Here is a 12,368-nt window from a genome sequence, read left to right on the forward strand (position 1 = left end):
TGCTCAATTCTGGGGGCTGTCATGGCAACACCAGGCACATCTGGCCAACTCTGAGATGTTGGACTCTTTCTTCACGCTTTAATGCACAGAAATCCCCGTGAGCTTGGTGGCAATTTTTCAGGCCACATGTGGAATCTTAGCTATCTTGCCCCCAGGGACTTGCAGACATCTCTCTCAGCCTCGTCTCAGCTTGCTTTTCTCCATCCTCTTTGTTTATTTGTTGAATAAATGAATTTTTAAGGAAGGAATTTCGACAAGAGTCTTCTCACAAATTTGTCGTAGTCTTGCCTTCCACAAATATTTACTAAGCACTCACCATATGCCAGGCTAGGAGGTGGGGTTTCAACAGTGAGCACAACACTGTCCCTGCCCTCGGTGAGCAGGGGAGACCAGAAAAGCAAACCGAAAACCACAATACAGGGTGATGGACACTATGATGAGGGCTTGTGGGAGCACAGAGAGGCCGGTGGCTCACTGTCCTATGGTGGTAGCAGGAGGGGAGGTGCTTCGTGATAGTGGGGTTAGAGAGTTCTGAAGGATGTGGAAGACTGGCCAACAAAGTTGGGATGCTAAGAGAGGGCGGGAGGTATTCTGAGGAGTCAGATGCACAAGGCCTGAGCTGTGGCAGACATGGAACATTCCAGAACAAGCGGTCATTCAGTGTCTGCCAATGGCAGGTCCACAAACTGAGCATCACTGCTTGCTGCCACACTTAGGGGAGAGGGCAGACAATGTGGCTGGGCATTCAGTGCAAGGAGGTGACTCAAGAAGGGCCAGACCTCAAAAAGTTTGCCTGGAGTGAGGCCCAGAGAGTCTTATAACTCTGTCCCTAAGGGTTGGGGTTCATCCTGAGGGAGGAGAAGTGGAGAAGTTTTAAACAGCGGGTGGCAGGATACATAGGTCTTTGAGAAAACATCGGCCTGGCTGCTCGTATGGAGACGGATGTGGCGGGAGTGAGGCCGGAGATGGTGAGGGCGGTGCCCGGCTCCTGCGGTGGTCTAGGTGAGCGACGAAGGAGGGCAATGGAGACGGAACGGAGACGCAGGTGAGCCATACCGAGGGACATGGGGACTGAGGGAGAGGGAGGGATCTGGGATGGCTTGTGGGTTTCCGGTTCGGGCAAGTGCCTGGATTGGATGGTGGTGCCATTCAAGAAGACAGCACACAGAGGCGCCACTCCCAAAGTCTAATCTGCATCTCTTCCTGTCTGTGTCAGTCTGGTTTTAGTCTGATGAAGATCTTCAGTCTCCCAGTGGGGAGGCTGAAGGTGCTCCTTTGTTCTCTACTCTATGACCTAAAGAGGAGAGAGTTCCTGTGGATAGTTTTTCCTAGTTATGCAGGTTTCCTCTTTCTAAACCAAACAGCCCAGCACCCGCGTACTGTCAGCGTGCTAGCATAGCCTCGCCCAAGGTGCCTTCAGATGCCTCAGAAGCACACTGCCACTGCACTCATTCACGAGCCTGGGTACCATCTATGTGGGGCCTCTGCACTGCATGGGCAATAGGACACAGGAGGAGGTGAGTGCCACTGGCTGGAAGAAAGGCTAAAGCAGGTTTCCTGAAGGTAAGAAAGCCCAGGCTGTTTGGGAAGTAAACTGAGTTCAATAAATGGATAAAGAAGGGAAAGCAGTCCAGGCAGAGGGAGGAGCAGGTGCATGGATGGGCAAAGGCATGGAAGGACCAGTTTGTCCAGAGACTCCTAGCTGATCTGGAGCTGTTTAATGGGGTGGGGAAGAGGGGAAGTGATGAGAGAGAAGGAGGAGGAGCCAGGATAGGAAAGTCTGTCTGTCACGCTAAGGAATTGGGCTTTGTCCCAAAGACAAGGGGGAGTTACGGAAGAATTATAAGCAAAGGCATGACATGAGATTTCTGTTTTAGGAGCAACAGTATTGAGGGATAGTGGAAAACCAGGAGACTCATCTCTGGGCTGTAGCGATGTTGTAAGTGAAGGACCATGGGGGCCTTGGCAGGCTGCAGCTGTTAGAAAAAGGGATGAAATGTAACCATCATCAGCGAGTGGGGATGCCGCGTCCCTTCTGGTTTTCCCATTGAGCAAGCAAGGCTGCCTCTCATGTTCCCTGACGGCCAATGTCATCATCATGAGGTCCTCTTCTCAGGCTGGAATCTTTTTCGTCTCCTACCCTCCCAGTCCCGCCCTGTAGAATGACCTACAAGGAGGGGTCCTTGGCATCCGCTCCCTGCTGCCCTCCCAGCCGCACAGCCTGCGTAACCACCTGAGTTCCTGTGTGACACCCCCTCATGTGGGTCCATTCATGACGCCTATTTGCACAGATTCCTCCCCTTCCTCCTGGCTCCCTCAGCGATGTCTCCTTATCCTTGAGCATCTCTTCTTCATGTGTCCCCTGAGGACCCTTCCTCTCACCTCTGTGTCAGCACTTACCTGCTGTACTGTGAGTGATCTGCTTGCCTGGTCCTCCACTACACCATGAACTTTCTGGAGGGGGGTGGCCAGGTCTCACTGCCTCTGTACTGCCAGTGCCTGTCGGCATGCCAAGGGCTCCGACAGTGTTGAATGGGTGAACATTTTTCAAACCTTTCCTGATTCTCCAGCATGGACTGATTGCTAGGCTCTTGGATCCCTCACAGGGGTTATTATCTAGAACAAAGGTCGACAAACTGTTCCTGTAAAGGGCCAGAGAGCAAATGTTTTCCCCTGCGCAGACCATATGTCTGTTGCAACTGCCCACCTCAGCTGCTGCAGAGTGAACACAGACATACTCAATCTGTACATAAATGGCAGTGGCTGGGTTCCAATAAAACTTTATTTACGACAAGAAGCAACAAGGTAGATTTAGGCCCACAGGCAGTAGTAGTTTGCCATCCCCTTGTCTAGATAATTCTTTGAGACACTTAACCACAGTTTTGATCATCTTCTCTTGTGAGATTTCTTAACTGCAAGAGCTGACACCTACAATGGGCTCGACCCTGTTCTGAGGACTTTACATACATAAACTCATGCAGAGCTTACAATGACGAGAGCTACAATGAATGCCTCCACTTCGTAAATGGGAAACTCAGGCACAGAGACGTCAGGCAACTTGCCTAGGATCACACAGCAAAGTGGTAGAACTCAGACGTATCAGGCAGCCAGAGGCCAGGCTCTCTGCCACTCTGTTCTACTCCCTCATAGTGTCCCAGAAACTCTCAGGTCTGCGAGGTAGGGAGCATGACTGGTCCTCTCAAACCTTTCCTAAGCTCTTTATCTGCATCCCAGCAGCTCAGCAAAGATTTGCTGCATATAAAATACTGAAAGCCCGGCAGTGCCTTCTGCAGGAGGAGGGGCCTGGCCTCTGAGGGACTAAAGGTCCTCACTGCACTTTCTTGCCACCCTGGGGCAGAGGGCACTGGCTCAGCATGCCACCTCCAAAAAAGGGAGCATAGGATTACTAGGCCTATAATGGGAAAACATTGCTTTGAAGGCCAGAAACCAGAGCCATAAAATGACTCACGTCACCGGTTAGAGCAGCCATTGATGTGAACTGCATTGTAGAGCATCTGACCCTAACATAGGCGCTAATGATGCCAAGTAGACAGTACGATGCATAAGACACTGCAGCTTTGGGACGGGTCTCAGTGCACAATGTACTGATGCTCTCCCCGCCACCCTTTGGCCATTGTTTAAAGACAGGATCCTATAATGACTCATTAACTAACGTGCAGATCAATTAGGCTCACAAAAATGCCTTTCTGAGGCAGGAGAGTAGCAACTCATGAAACAAGCATGATCAAAGAAGGACATTTGTATATGGTTCGGACACCCAATTTACACTCGTTAGATAAATGAATAAACAAACCCATCATCTAGGACATAATTACTGAGCACCTGCTATGTGCCAAGCAACGAGCTAGATGCTTCCTGTGTTACCTCACTGGCCTGACAATTGAGAGCAGAATCTAAATGCCAAGGGTATGGTGCAGTGAGTGCTGGAGGATCACAAAGAAGGGAGAGATGAAAGGTGGTCACAGGAAGGAGGTATAGACGTGCTGGCCCTCGCAGGACGAAGGGTTTTGTTCAAGAAATGTGGTGATGAGTGAACAGAGGAATGAGGAGCACGGAGGGCAGCCAGGCAGGGGAGTGGAGGGAAGAGAGCAGCCTGGCGGAGTCTGCGCTTGGCTTTTGCCTGGCAGGCCAGAGCAAGCAGTGTGGGCTATTTGAGGGTGAAGATGAGGGGAAGTTACAACTCGGCATGAAGGGAAAGCTGGAGGCAGAGAGACCTGCCGGGAGTGGGTACAGGTTCCAAAAGTAGGAGGGGGCTTAGGGAAGCCTGAGCTGGTGTTCACCGTAGAGGGGAAGAGGCGGGAGGGAGTCCTGTTGACTATACCTCTCAGCACTCAGCCGCCTTTTCCGAGAACCGTGGGGTTAAAGTTAGGATTTAGGGTTAGGGTTAGTGTCAGGGTGGATGGGAGCGGGACCACGGAAGATGCCCACCCTGGGTTCCAGAGGACATTTCTCACTTCTGGAGCACTGTCCAGGACCAGTCAAGGGACAGGGATCCCAGTCCTTCAAGCCTGTGCCCAATGTCTTGGTGAGGCTGCAGAGGACTTGAGAGCTGATGGGCATTTTGGGGGAAGCTGGAGCCCCAGGAAATCTAGGCTGAGGTTGTTTTGTCTCATCCCTGCATTTCTACCATAGCCTTCTAGCTGGGCTCCCTGTCTCTGCTCCCCCTCCTTCACTCTGAACCAAAAACTCTGTGCCCCATGCTCCCTTAGAGCAAGGGCTGGATAACTAGGGCCCTTGGGCCAAATCTGGCCTGTGGCCCATTTTTGAATGGACCCTTGAGTTAAGAAATACTCAAACTTTTAAAGGATTAAAAAATAAATAGAACACTACAAAGAAAAATGTGCAAAAAAATCCTTACATGGTTCTCAAAGCCTAAAATATTTACAATATAGCTCTTCATAGAAAAGTTTTGCTGACCTCTGGCCTAGAGCAATGGTGTCCAATCTGGGTTCTCAGGCAGCTCAGGGTCCCATAGACGGGTACTTCACGGGCCACCAGTAAAGGTGGAGAAAGAGCCAGAGTGGGCCACTTGTTTTGGGATTCTGTGACTGACATAGGTGGAGGTTTACTAATGTCCCTCTCTATGTTTATTTATCTTTAACAGAACCCTGACTTTGGGTAACGTACCCAGCTCTCTGAGCTAAGGATGGCTAAATGACAGGCTTCTGGGCAATGAGACGATCTGAGGAATCCTCTGGGCATTTTCCTTCCTTTCTCCTTGCTTTCCTGGGATACAAACGTGAGGACAGAGGTGGAACAGCCTCCTTGTGATTATGAGACAAGAGTCACACAAGAAGAATGGCAGAGGGAAAAATAAAAGGTGCTCGATACAGGGCTGGAGACTAAACCAGCCCTGGACTCTGCACCTCTCAACCTCTGTCTGGTATGTAGAGAAAACAAACTGTTTTGTTTAAGCTTCTGTCAAGGTGTTTTCTGCACATCACAGCCAGTTGCAAGCTAATGGCTACCAGTTCTGAAGAAAGGCTTTAGTCACCACAAAAAATAGTTTGCTAACACTTGACCCTCAGGATAAAGTTGAACATCTTAGGAACTCTGGGCTTTACATGGCCTGCCCCTTCCCCGCTACTTTGAGCCCCCTCCACAATGCCAGACTCCAGTCCCACTTCCCCTATTCCTTCTTAGAGCACTTCTCTGAGCCCTGAGCTCCGGAGGGCTATCCTTGGCCCACCCGGCCTCATTTAACTAATGCTGCTGTCAGTTTAACTATTACCTCATGAAAGGAAAGTAACTCCCTTTTCCTAGGCTCAGCCTGCATGGTGATTCCTTCCCAAGGTAGGGCCGGAGAATTGGCTCTTGGGGTGGGCAGGAGGGGAGACTGGTGGGAAGGCTGATGTGGACCCTCAGGAGTTCAAGCAGATAAGCCTCTAGCACCTTAGAGGAAGGGTTTGTTTTTTGTTTGTTTTGTTTTGTTTTTTAAATTGAGGTATAATTGACATATAACATTATATTAGTTTCAGGTGTACAATATAATGATTCAATATTTGTATACACTCAATATATCTAGTTTCCCCATCATCATATAAAGGTACAAAATATGTAATACAATATTATTGACAATATTTACCATGTTGTATGTTACATCCCCATGACTTATTATATGACTGCAACTTTGACCCTGTTCCCCCATTACATCCACCCCTCGACCCTGCAATGCCCCTCCCCTCTGGCAACCATAAATCTGTTTGTTCTTGGTGTCTATACATTTTGTTTCATTTTGCTTGTTCATGTGTATTTTAGATTCTAAACCTAAGCAAAAGCATACAGTATTTATCTTTCTCTGACTAATTTCACTTAGCATAATACCCTCAAGGTCCACTCATGTTGCTGCAAATGGCAAGATTTCATCCTTTTTTATGGCTGAGTAGTATTCCATTGTGTATATGTACCACATCTTCTTTAACCATTAATCTATCAATAGACATTTACGTTGTTTCCATATCTTGACTATCGTGAATAATCTGCAATGAACATAGGGGTACATATATCTTTTTGAATTAGTGTTTTTGTTTTATTCAGATAAATATCCAGAAGTAGAATTGCTAGGTCATGTGATAGTTCTGTTTTTAGGAATCTCCATATTGCTTTCCATAGTGTCTGTACCAATTTATATTCCCAACAGTGAATGAAGATTCCCTTTTCTCCACATTCTTGCCACCACTTGTTCTTTACTGTCCTTTTGATACTAGCTATTCTAGCAGGTGTGAAGTGATGTCTCACTGTGGTTTTGATTTGCATTTCTCTAATGATTAGCGATGGTGAGCACCTTTTCATATGCCCGTGGGCAATCTATCTACATCTTTTCTTCAGGAAAACATCTACTCTGACCTTCTGCCTGTCTTTAAATAAGAGTTTTTGTTTTTATATTATTGGGTTGTATGAGTTCTTTACATATTTTGGACAAGGAAGGCTTTTGAGGAGGTTGAGAAAGTAAAGCCAGGGTCAGCGACTGAGAACTTTCAGAGGTTCTGGAACTTTGGTCACTATCTCCATTTAACTTTGGTGGCCTTAAGAGTCATAAGCCCTTTCGCCCATTTATGACGCCTTCGCTCATTGATTGATGGATTCATTTACTCATTTATTCGTTTGACAGCTGATATGCACTTGCCAAGTGTGAGCTTTGAAGGGGAACGACAAGCAAGATAAACATGGCCACCACGCTCAGAGCTCACAGCCTGGAAGAGGAGATACACGAATTCACAGAAAATTCAATACGGTGTGGAAAGCACTGAAATCAGGGAAGCATGAGGACAGGGCAAATCTGTGGGGCACCAAATCCTGGCTGGAGGAAGGGACAAGGCTAATCTTCAAGTCCAGAGGAGGAGGTATGGGAACATCAGGGCCACAGTCAGTTCCGGGGGAGGGGAATGTCAACATACGATCTGAAGTGAAGACAGTGTAAGAGGGAAAGGAATCAGGTTTAAAACTTGGAGGGGGTCCTTAAAAGGTCACCCAGTCATGAAAAATGTGCTGTGGGGGTACCTGACCTCTCTGATGGCCAGCCAGCATCTTGCACAGAGCTCAGCACACAGAGGGAATGAGTAAACGCTTGCTGAATGAATAAGTGATTGAACAAATGGGCTAACGAATGTGTTCCTGACATTTGCACTACTGAGTGATCACTTGCCTGGAGAGTTATTTTTTTTAATTCTTCAGGTCTACAAAGGGAAGGGTGACACCGATAATCCTCAAGGAGTGAATAATCAAAACGCTATTATCTCTGGCTTTGAAGTTCATGAAATGAGCTTTCCTTTCTCTCTCCCTTCCATACCCCCTCCTTCTCCGTCATACTCTCATCCCCCCCTCTCCCATCTCTCTCCTCCTCTCCTGCCTCACTTCTATTTCTTTTCTAGCAAAAGTGGATTACCTTTCTTGATCAAATCCAGTGATGTTCATATGCAAATTGAATCATATGTCTTGAGTTCATGCTGAGAAGCTGAGAAAGAAAAGCAGATGTGTGCAGGTAGGGGGCACTGGCGCAGGTCTGGATTTTAGTCCTGACCACGGAAATTTCATCAGCCATGTCTTTAGGAGGCTGAACTGAAAGGTCCTAAACGGGAGGAGGCCGCAGTGGCAAATGTGGGTGGGGCCATACCTGAGAAGCTACCTGACATAGAGACAGGTGTCCTCCATTGGTTATTAACGTAATCAATCATCTGCTGAGCTCCTCCTCTGTATCGAGCTCTGTGCTATCTGCAGAAGACGTACTACATAAAATTCTGATCTGGTTTCAGGGCACTCCCGAGCTAGTGGGGCGCGGGAGGGAGGGAGGAGGAGAAGATTCCAAACACAGTATAATATGATACACACAAACAAAAGGTGCTGTAGGGACAGAGGAAGGAGCAAGACCTGGTAGAGTTAGGAAAGCTTCTCAGAAGAAGGGGTTTTGGAATGTGTCTCAAAAGGGGATAAGAATTTGCCTGGACAAAGGAAGGCGCACTGGGACAGGACGAGCCCTGACAGAGGTCTTAAAGGACCAGACGTGTCTATGAACAAGGAGTTCAGTGTGGCTGAAGCTGGGGCTGCCTGAGGGGGGTGAGTGTGGGCCCTGTGTGCTTTCCTGGGAGGGAAGGACTTTATTATTTATCACGTAAGCTTGGCTGGTCAGAACCACCAGAGTGCTTTTTTAAAATATAGGTTCCAGGTACCCATCCCTGATCCACTGAATCAGATTGTTGAGGAAAGAGCTTTGAAATTTGTGTCTTTAAAGCCTCTCCAGGTATTTTTGATGATTAACCAAGTTTGAGAATTAATATTGTGGGCAGACAGACTATAAGGACTAAGATAGCCCCAACGGCCAAGATGGGCTTTACATTTCCCAAGGATATCCAGCCAAAGCGGAAATGTGGGGCTGCACACGGAGCTGAGTTTTCTTTTCCCTTTGCCTGAATCCGCCAAGCTTCCAGAATGATGGAATGGCGTGTTTTTAGTTGTTTCATTCTCAGTTTATTGAGTAGAGTCACATCATTCACCTGCCTCCCCAGTAAGACTGTACATTCCCACGGTGTAGGGCTGAACAGCCAAGAGGTGCTCAGTCAGTGCTGGTATCTTGACGTAGGCTCTTGGCCATTCTCGTACCAGCACGTTTTATTTCTCTCTTTGGACTTTCTTATTGCCCTTGGGGTGGAGAAGGCCTCATCAGTGGAACATTCCTAGCTCCCTCTAAAGCTCAGGCAGCAGAGGTCCTACAAAGGGGATGGAATTCCAGGGAGGGTCTTCATGTCCGCGCATATTCAGGTGCCGGGAATGCGTAATCATTCCATGACTATGAGGAGACCAGAGGACACGTGCTCTATTCTACACTCCTGCAGGCAGAACTCTTGGCTCCTTCGCATAACAGCATCGTACTTCACCCACTCTTTGCAAAGGGAGCCCCTGCATTCTCAATCCTATTGGCCTCTCATTTACTCCAGAACCTCCCTTCTTCACTCACCATCTTCTGTATCCTACATCTTCACTCTTTCCTTTTTTGTTTGCTCTGCCCTCAGCCTACAAACATATGCAAGTTTCCAATATCTCAAACAAACAAACAAACACACACCCTAAGTGGCCCAAAACATTCTCTTCTCCCTCTTCCGTGCATGTCCTTTCTCCTTTCTTTACTTCACCATGAAACTCATCAAAAGGGCTGTCTACACTCCTGGCCTCTAGGGCTTCCCCTTCCATCCATTCACTCCCCATTCCTTCTATTTCTGCCCCCCAGGGCTCCACTGAAAGATCTCCTTCCAAGGCCAAAGCCAACGGTCTCTTCAGTCCTTTTCAAATAAGCCTTTTCTCATCATTGCCATTGTCAGACATATCCTGTTGAACACTCTTCCTAATTCTGCAGCATGATTCTCCTACCGCGTACACTGCCTTTCTCTGTTTCTGACAGGGATCCCTTTCATCTACAAGGATGGTGCTCCCAGATCCATTCTGAATCGTCTTATTCTCTTTGCTCTTTTCAAGAAGAGCTGCCCATTCCTGAGGCTTCTTTTCCCACCCATGTACCGATGAGATAACACCCAAATCTCTCTCTGGAACTCAGATTTATTCAGTTTCCAACACTGTATCCAAATGCCATCAGATAAACCACCTCAAAAGTACCATTATTTCCCTCTTGACCACTCTGCAAATCCTGTTCCTCCTTTTGTATTTCCTTTGAAAGCCTCCCACTGGTCCAAGTCAGAAAGCATTGAGTCATCATTCATTTGTTCATTGAATAAATGTTTCCTGAATGCCTACTATGTGTCAGGCACTGTGTTGGTCACTTGGGATACGATGTCAAATAAACTCCTTCTTCTCCTTGAATCCTCATATCCAATCAGCCACCAAGTCACATTCCATCCCCTAAATCTCTTGCAAATTTGTCTCCCATCCACATTTCCAAAGCCTTGGTTGATGCTCCCATTTTTCATACTTGGGTCATCGCTTCAGCTTCCTAACTGGTCTCGCCCCTCCAGCATCCCTCTGTAACCCTTTCCACTCCTGCCAGAGCAATCTTTCAAAAACTCAGGTTTTCTTGCTATTACTCTGGTTCAGAAGAAGAGTGGTCCTCATGCTCCCCAGGACTGATCCCAGTGTTGTCAACCCTGCTCGCTCCCTGCTACTCTTAGACCTCGTTCCATCCAGCTACTTAATTGCATGGGCAATGGAGCCATAAAGACCGGGTTTAAATCCCATGCTGTTCCTTACTGACCATGCACTACAGAAATATTTAATAACTTTTAACCTATCATGATTCAGTTTCTTCAACCACCAAATGGGTTTATTAAACCCTAATTAATCATGATATTATGAGAACGAAATAAAACCATTTACATCAGGGGGTTATTAGCTCAGTGCTCAGCGCACGATAAACATATAATAAAAGAGAGCTACTATTGTTATTACCAACAGTCTAAGACTTCTATCCTTCAAAATCCACGTCAGGATAAAACCCAAGCCTCTATGGTAAGCATGTCGGTTCACCACGATCTGGATCCTGCTGACCTTTCCATCCTCATCTTGATCCAGGCATGTTGAATTACTTTCAGTTCTAAGAGATTGTTCCAAACCTCAGTGCCTTTGCACATGTCTATTCGGTGTCATTGATTTCCAAGCCTACTCATCCTTCAATATCACCTCCTTTGTGAAAACCTCCAGTGAGCAGCTTCCTCCTAGGTTTTCCCATAGTGCTCTGGACATACCTCCATTGTATTTTAGTACTTTATCTGTACTTCGGTTTTTTATTTGCAAATATGTCTTCTCTCCTATGAGCACATTCTTCAAGGGCATAGATATTACCTATGGTCAATAAACGAATGCATGCTTGTCTCATAAAACATACTGTGAACTTCGAGAAGCTGTGCTTTTATTCTCAAGGGGACATCCCAAAGATGGCTAGGTAGGCAGTCCTTGGACACACATGTATCTCTGCTGTGGCCTAGTGAACAGGGTTAAGAAAACACTAACCATTTTCCTGTAGTTTGCAGGCAGGCAGCTTCAATTCTTCAGTCATAGATTTTGCATTTCCACATTGACACCTTACTTTCTACTATTGTGTGCTGTGTGGATCTTCGACCACATGGTGTCAGGAAGAGATGCCACTTAGCCTTTCTGGGCTCCCCCAAGACTACCTGAAGCCCACGAAAAACCTGTGGAAATGCTAGAGAGCTTTCTGCACAGCTCGACTCTAAGGGAGTGCCTTTCAGAGGGGCTGACATCAGGAACTGAAGCTGGTGTGCCTTCTTGCAGGACACATGGTAAAGTGCCCAATACCAGGCCAGTGATTATCAAACACTTGCTAAAGGTAGGCCTTCTGGGATCAATCAAATTGTTTCTCAGAAAATTCTCAGTCCTTACCTATACCTACCCCCTGTACTCCACCTTTGGGTTCAAAAGAAAACAGAGTTAAGCATCTTTAACAATGCGCAAGAAAGAGCCTTCTAGTCAACAATTTAATAACCTTATGGTAGTAAGTCCTTCTTCTGGTCTAGCCTCCATCCTCACCCGTAAGTGGCTAGAGCATCCTTCTCCATTGACTAGGTCCATCAAACGGTTTGACTCTTTCTTTGTAAAACGCTTTGCAGAGGAAATCTGTTTCCAGCATTCTTAGCACTGTGGTCCTAGGCTCCTTGATCAAACCATTCTAACATGTTGAGTAAAATTTGAAAAGAAAAAGAAGCATCTTACAAGGTAGTGCATAAATGGAATTCTATCTCCCTAAAACTCATATGTTGAAATCCTAACCCCTAAGGTGATAGTATTTGGAGGTGAGGCTTTTTAGGGAGGTATTTAAGATTAACTGAGGACATAAGGGTGGGGCCCTTATCCAATGGGATTGGTGTCCTTAGAAGAGGAAGAGGAGG

The 12,368-nt window shown here is 46.9% G+C and overlaps 1 protein-coding gene across 5 annotated transcripts in view; it reads right to left on the reverse strand.

The window, feature by feature from the left end:
• Window positions 1-12,368, reverse strand: part of CSMD2 (CUB and Sushi multiple domains 2) — a 544,176-nt gene that overhangs the window by 230,634 nt on the left and 301,174 nt on the right. The window lies entirely within an intron of this gene.

Source organism: Rousettus aegyptiacus, unplaced genomic scaffold (genome assembly GCF_014176215.1).
Source record: "Rousettus aegyptiacus isolate mRouAeg1 unplaced genomic scaffold, mRouAeg1.p scaffold_m13_p_1, whole genome shotgun sequence".
Taxonomy (NCBI): Eukaryota; Metazoa; Chordata; class Mammalia; order Chiroptera; family Pteropodidae; genus Rousettus; species Rousettus aegyptiacus.